General features: G+C 45.1%; 2 non-coding genes and 1 pseudogene across 2 annotated transcripts; all 3 read left to right on the top strand.

The window, feature by feature from the left end:
• Nucleotides 1-414: 414 nt before the first annotated feature.
• Nucleotides 415-6,523, top strand: LOC115150214 (nucleolar protein 56-like; annotated as a pseudogene).
• Nucleotides 5,402-5,468, top strand: LOC115151225 (small nucleolar RNA SNORD57). The gene has a single exon (XR_003867242.1). It is a non-coding gene; the product is annotated as a small nucleolar RNA SNORD57 (small nucleolar RNA).
• Nucleotides 5,694-5,825, top strand: LOC115151226 (small nucleolar RNA SNORA42/SNORA80 family). The gene has a single exon (XR_003867243.1). It is a non-coding gene; the product is annotated as a small nucleolar RNA SNORA42/SNORA80 family (small nucleolar RNA).
• Nucleotides 6,524-7,009: the final 486 nt, after the last annotated feature.

Raw genomic sequence — 7,009 nt, 5'->3', positions numbered from 1 at the left:
ATCTTGCCTCAATCAGTTTATTCCAGTTAAGAATAAAAATTATTGTATTTTAACAGCAACAGTTCCAACCTAGACTAGTTGTAAATAATTTCTACAGTAGCTGTACAGTAGGCCTGATCGCTTTGCATCATCTGTACTGTTACTAGGGTTACACTATCAGTAGCTAGCTTGCTTTGGTAAATGTTAGCTATTAGCTGTGTACAAGGCCAGGGAATTGTTTGAAAGAGAAACTCACATCTACTATGAGTCAGTCAGTACTCCCTTATTACTCCTTATCACCAGTTATAAAATGCCAATGCCTTGCTAGCTGACTTTTCCACTGTCGAAGCACTTTCCTGACGCTTTCTGCCCTGTTCTGAAAGAACTCCCTGGGTTTACCATCAGGTTGCTGTGAATGTTTGATCAGGACGTGTCGTTTTTATACATTTTTTTCGTTATGCGAGTCTCATTACTAAGCACTTCCACACACAAAACACATTGTGGGCGCTCCTCGTTATCAGTTTGTATGAAAGAGAAACTCATCGCTGTATATGTGTTTCATGACAATTGAGGTCAGTCAGAACTTGTGGCTAGCATGAGTCCATTTGATGACCGGCGAGTGGGAACGACAAGTCAATGGCTGACAGCGCATCTGCTGCCTGGACGACAGCGCTGCATCGTGTGTCACGGAGTGATCTTCAAGAAAATGCAGAAAAAAGATCCGGTAAACTGCGAAGCACACGGGCATATCCCACTCGCACAGCTGCCAAACTGAGCAGAGAGTGCAGATGCACTTGGCCAAATCAGTTCCAGTAAATAATGAAACGATTATAAATGTACACTGACACGTCGCGACCCATACTTTAAGAAAGGCGGGATTAGGGCATAATTAATTTCTTTAAATGTACTGATTTTTGTTATATGAACTGTAACTTGTTGCATTTATTTTTGTTGGGTAGACATTATCACGTCACACGACCCGTAGGCTGCGCTGACCATAGTCCACTTCTGGCATGTGACTTTATTCTCGCTAAACATCCTTTCTCTTGTCCACTTGGCATTATCTGCGCCGCGTGGCTATTTCCATCATGGCAGTATACCGGCTTGGTGATAGTTGAGGGCATATCCTGGCGGAGATGGGTTTTGATAAATGGTCGCGCAATTTGCTAGCAGCAGCATTGTCTTCGGTTGATTCCGAAAACGCTTACCTGTACGGTTTGTCAGCATGTGCTAATTCAATCGGTCTGCCCATTCAAAGAATCCTTGGGACATCCATACCCTTACTCTAACCATTTATTTCATCTTCAATGGGTGGTATGGTTTGGGCGGCTGGTAGCCTAGTGGTTAGAGCATTGGGCCAGTAATTAAAATGATGCTAGATTGAATCCCTGAGCTGACAAGGTAAAAATCTGTTCTGCCCATGAACAAGGCAGTTAACCCACTGTTCCTAGGTCATCATTGTAAATAGGATTTTGTTCTTAACTGACTTGCCTAGTTAAAATAAAAATGGTTGTCACAAGGATTCCAGATAGCATGGACCCAACTGACTCAGTTTAAGTAGGTGCACACGAGGGGGAAAAGTCTATTCGCTATTACAAAATAATAATAAAAGTATGAATTTCAACACCACGGAAGGACTGAAGTTGTACAGTTAAATGTTTTCAGAATTAAATTTTTTATTCAAATCGACTGATGGTAACTCACCTGGTAGCGGGATGTGTGGGCAACGACGTTGTCAAAACTTGACTGCCTGTGTGTGTGAACTGAGTTGCATGTTCCTCAGCTAAATGCAAGCGGTGCGTTATTGCCCAAGCCCCATAATGTTTCACTACTTGCATTGTGATTCCATCGTTTTGTTTGTCACTGTTAGCCACATTCTATACTGTACAAACATTTGAACCTGCTGTGTCTTCTGCAGGTGCTGTTGCACGTGCTCTTTGAGCATGCAGTAGGGTATGCACTCTTTGTCGTCAAGGAGGTGGAAGAAGTTGGCATGCTTTTGCCTCAGGTACGAATAACCACTTCCAAATATGTACATTTTTATTAGGATTTACCCATAATTGATGACCGTTGGGCCAAGTTACTAATTACACATATTCCACAGGTTGAAGACTGCATTCTAAACATGAAATTCCATGGTATGGTGAGCCTAGCCGCTTTCTTCCCATTCAAGTCTGCTCAGGCTGCACTAGAAAACATAACGCCATATCGGAAGGTGAGTTGCTTGCTTTAATTTACTCCATTCTAGTCCTTGCTCAGATGTAATGATGTATCAAAAATCTGTCAATCCACTGAATCACTGTGCTGACACATCATCAAACCTGAACATCTGGGCCTGGCTATCTTTATGATACCAGATGGCATTAGTCAGTATGTATGTTTCAACACACCCCCAACTGATTATCTTATCTTAGTCGATTATAAATAATTAAAACGTTTCCTCATGACACCCTGACTTGTTTCAGGTGTGGTCCACACTGACCTGAAGCTGTTCCTGGAGACTAACCTGCCCATAGGGGGTAAGAAGAAGGCGATGCTGGGGGTGGGTGATGCCAAGATAGGAGGAGCTCTGCAGGAGGAGCTGGGCCTGTCTATCCAGACTGGTGGAGTGGTGTCAGAGATACTGAGAGGTGAGGACTCACATGAACTACAGTAAAAGTAATTTTTTTTGGGGGGGGGGGTGTTGTCATCTCGTCTTTTATGTTGTGACTAGTAACTTGTTTGTAGCTGGCGAAACCTGGCCTGTGGTGATGTCAATATAATCAACCCCTGACTCTCGTGATGGTTTATACTGAAAATCTGAAAGGCCGCCAGGGCGAATGACCTAGGGCCGTGAAAGTGCCTCCACCGTCATACTCAACGTCACTACCCGTCTCTCCCCTGAAGGTGTGCGTCTCCACTTCCACTCCTTGGTAAAGGGGCTGCCTCCAAGGCTCAACTAGGTCTGGGCCACAGCTACTCCAGAGCCAAGGTCAAGTTCAACGTCAACAGGTCCGACAACATGATCATCCAGTCCATCGCCCTCCTGGATCAGCTGGACAAGGACATCAACACGTTCTCCATGCGTGTGCGTACAGCTGCAGTGAATGTCAAGTCTCCCTCATAGGGTACGTAGTAGTAGACCCAACAACCATCCACTCGGCAGTCTTGCTAACGGGACCAAATGATGATTATACCAAATCTGTCAATCCCCTGAACTCTTTATGTTGAGTGTTCCATCAGTGCTGACAGTCCCGCAGTAGAAATGTCAGGTATGCCTTCAACCTGGTTGAGACTATCCTAACATTTCCAAACTTCTGCTCGCCACTCCCCTTCTGCTTTATAGTGAGTGGTATGGCTACCACTTCCCAGAGCTGATCAAGATAGTGACTGACAACTCTACGTTCTGCAAGATGGCCCAGCTGATCGGCAACAGAAAGGAGCTGAGGCAGGAGAGTCTAGAGAGCCTGGAGGAGGTAGTGATGGACAGTGCTAAGGCCCAGGCTGTCCTGGAGGCATCCCGCAGCTCCATGGGTCAGTAGTCAAGCCACACAGTATATTATACACACTTATAAAACCAACCCCTTTTTTGCCCATCTGGGACTTTAAGTGTCCTATATAACCAACACAGGGGAAGAGTATGATAGTTTTCTCATAAACCTGTAGTGTAGGCTCAAATCCTCCCTGCGGATCCTGTCAGGAGATACAAAACGTATATTTCAGTCATCTTCCCTTGTCTTCACAGTGGAGATGTTTGTACATTGAATTCCTGTGTCTGGGTATCGAGACTGCCGCTGAAACTGTTTTCCCCTGGCTTTCTGTAGGCATGGACATCTCTCCCATCAACCTGATCAACATTGAGAGGTTCTCCAACCGTGTGGTCTCGCTAGCTGCCTACAGGCTGGAACTACAGGAGTTCCTGTGCTCTAAGATGAGCCAGGTGGCCCCCAACCTGGCTGCCCTTATAGGAGATGTGGTGTGTAATAATTAGATTCAGCAAATGTCCAATCTACATACTCTTCCTAAGGGGACCGAATGATGTTTATACCAAATCTGTCAATCCTCTGAATTCTTTGTGTTGAGTCTTCCATCGGTGCTGACAGTCCCTGACACCTCAGCTCATGGTGAAATGTTCATCGGCCAACCTCTGACGTGGTGTTTCTTCCTCCTTTAGGTGGGAGCACGTCTGATCTCCCATGCTGACCAACCTGGCCAAGTACCCAGCCTCCACCGTGCAGATCCTGGGTGCTGAGAAGGCCCTGTTCAGGTACTGGGGCACCCACTCCCTGCTGGGGAAACTGGCAGCTACTGTGATGGCAGGGCTGGGGCTAAGCAGAGAACGGTGACTGGGGGTGTGACCCCCTCAGAGTCATCCCTTTCCCTTACTCACCCCCACAGTCTGAGCAGCTGCCTAGTGTGCAGAGGTAGATACTGTAACACCTACATGCCGTACTCAACCAATACATTCTTGTGTAGAAGAATCAACAAACAACGGTTGGAACATCTGTTTTTCCAAAGTGTCTTTCACTGGAAACCCTACATCCATTCCCCACACACAGGGCTCTGAAGACCCGTGGCAACACTCCTAAGTACAGTCTCATCTTTCACTCAACTTTCATCGGCCGTGCTGCTGCCAAGAACAAAGGGCGTATCTCCTGGTACCTCGCCAACAAGTGCACAATCGCCTCACGAATCGATGCCTTCTCTGGTGAGTGTTAAGATGTCTGTTTACCCATGGGGAGAGCAGAGACAAACTTCGCTTGGGCCTCGTAGATCAAGGTCCTCCTCAGCGTTCTGTTTCGGGTCCTGTTTATTATGACCCTTCTGGATTATTTGCAATGATGTTCTTATTTTTCGTCAACAGTAATCCACCTCTGGGTAGATGATGGTGACTAGCTAAATACTGAGCAAAGCTTTGGTCTCTTGACTACTGCTGCCCCGTGCTCCTACAGTGGTATTGACGTTTCCTCTCCCTCCGACAGAGGTGCCCACCTGTGTATTTGGCGACAAGCTGCGTGACCAGGTGGAGGAGCGCCTGTCATTCTACGAGACGGGCGAGGCGCCTCGTAAGAACCTGGATGTCATGAAAGAGGTTGTGATACAGGTGGGCTATGTCACTGACATGGGATTAATTTTCTGGGGTTTGTGAGCATGATTTTACAGCGTTTGTACGGTCATAAAAATCAGAGCAAAGTAATGGAATTTGAAAATGGTGATTTCTAGGCCTGGAAGAGTTTTAGAAAATCGTCAAATCTGAAATGTAATGGACATTTCTGTTAATGTAATTTTAAGCATGGGATCAGAGACCAGTGTCAATACATTACGTCTACTTTTGTATGCGTTGGTCATGGAAAATTTGGTTACAACTAATGAAATTCCATCTGTCAATGTGTATGAACCCTGCTTTTAGGACTCTTTCCTTGTAGATGTTTAGCTAATCTGCTGTGAGTGATGACGACACTTTCCCCGACTCAAACGTGGGGGTTTAACTGATTTAATGAGCCTGACACAGCTCCAAACACATCAGTGCCACTAGCACCTAGTCTTCTAGAAGTATGTGCTGTTTAACCATCCTGTTTGGCTTACCACTCCTAGGCAGGAGAGGTGGCAGCTGAGATAAAGATCAAATTGGAGAAAAAGGAGAAGAAATGTAGGATGCGGGAGAAGAAGCTGGCAGCCCTTTCCACAGGGGATGAAGAGGTATGTATTGCTTTAGCTCTGTCTGGAAACTGAAAGCATGTTTAGATTTGGGATTTGACCCTTCTACATGGTTCTCTCTCAGTGTACAACATGCTAAACTAACTTGACTCCGAACCATTGGCTGGTCTTCTCCTGTAGACCAAATCACTGAAGTGAGTCGGACATTACAGCTCTTGTCATACTGCAATTAAAACTTATGCCATGGAGAAATTATGAAACATCCTAATGTGTTTTCTATTATGGGTTTATGCTAATAGGGTGAATGAAGGTGACGTCGCTGTGATAAAGAAGCATGCAGCAGAGGAAGCTGTTCAAATGAAGGAAGAGGCTCCAGCAACAGAATGGAGACCCCATAGACAAAAAGAACGAAAGTGAGGCAATAGAGGGGGTGGCTGAAGTGGCCCCAGAGACCCCCCAGACTGAGAAGAAAAATATGAAAAATGTTGAATAGGGGATTTGGATGAGACTGAAAATGTCTTAGTTTTGTACAGTTTAAAAAAATAAAATAAATGTATTGCTTATTTTTTACTTAAACCACCCAATGAGGTTGGAAGCAGATTGACTTGTGTAATCAGTGTTTGTCTCAATTTTATACCTTCCCCTCCCTATCCTCAACACACTTCACACTGAAAGTGAATATTCAGCTCAGTGCCTTGACGTTAATGTAATTATACATCCCCCTTGTGTAAATACTTTCATGTCCATTTTTCTCTATCAAATCTGTTCGCCGTAAATGGTTGAAAGCAAGTTTTTCAACTAAATATATACGCAACCTACCTGATGTGTCTGAAATATACTGAACAAAAATATAAACGCAACATGTTTCATCAGCTGAAATAAAAGATTAGAAATGCTGGAACATTTATGCAATCTGTGTGACAGGTGTGGCATATCTAGAAGCTGATTAAATGGCATGTTTATTCCACAGATGCGCCATGTGTGTTTAAAGGCCACTAAAATGTGCAGTTTTGAGTGTGTGTGCAATTGGCATGCTGACTGCAGGGATGTTCATTTCTCCACCATAAGCTGCTTCAGGTGTCATTTTGGAAGTATGTCCAACCAGCCTCAACTGTAGACCACGTGTATCTGTGCCAGCCCAGAACACATCTGGCTTCTTCACCAGCGGGGTTGTGAGAGCAGTCACTCGGACAGCTGATGAATCTGGGTTTGCGCAACCAAAGAATTTCTACGCACACTTTCTCAGTGAAGCTCTTCTGCAATTGAATTCTGGCGTTGTGGGTGAGCGGTTTGCTGATGTCAACAGTGCCCCATCATGGGGTCATAGTATGGGCAGACAAGCACAATTGCATTTTATCCTGAGCCCCCATTATCGTGCCATTGATCCGCAGCC

This window comes from Salmo trutta, chromosome 16 (assembly GCF_901001165.1).
Source record: "Salmo trutta chromosome 16, fSalTru1.1, whole genome shotgun sequence".
NCBI classification, from domain to species: Eukaryota; Metazoa; Chordata; class Actinopteri; order Salmoniformes; family Salmonidae; genus Salmo; species Salmo trutta.
The sequence above is the reverse complement of the archived record's forward strand: the minus strand, read 5'-3'. Positions and strand labels throughout refer to the sequence as shown.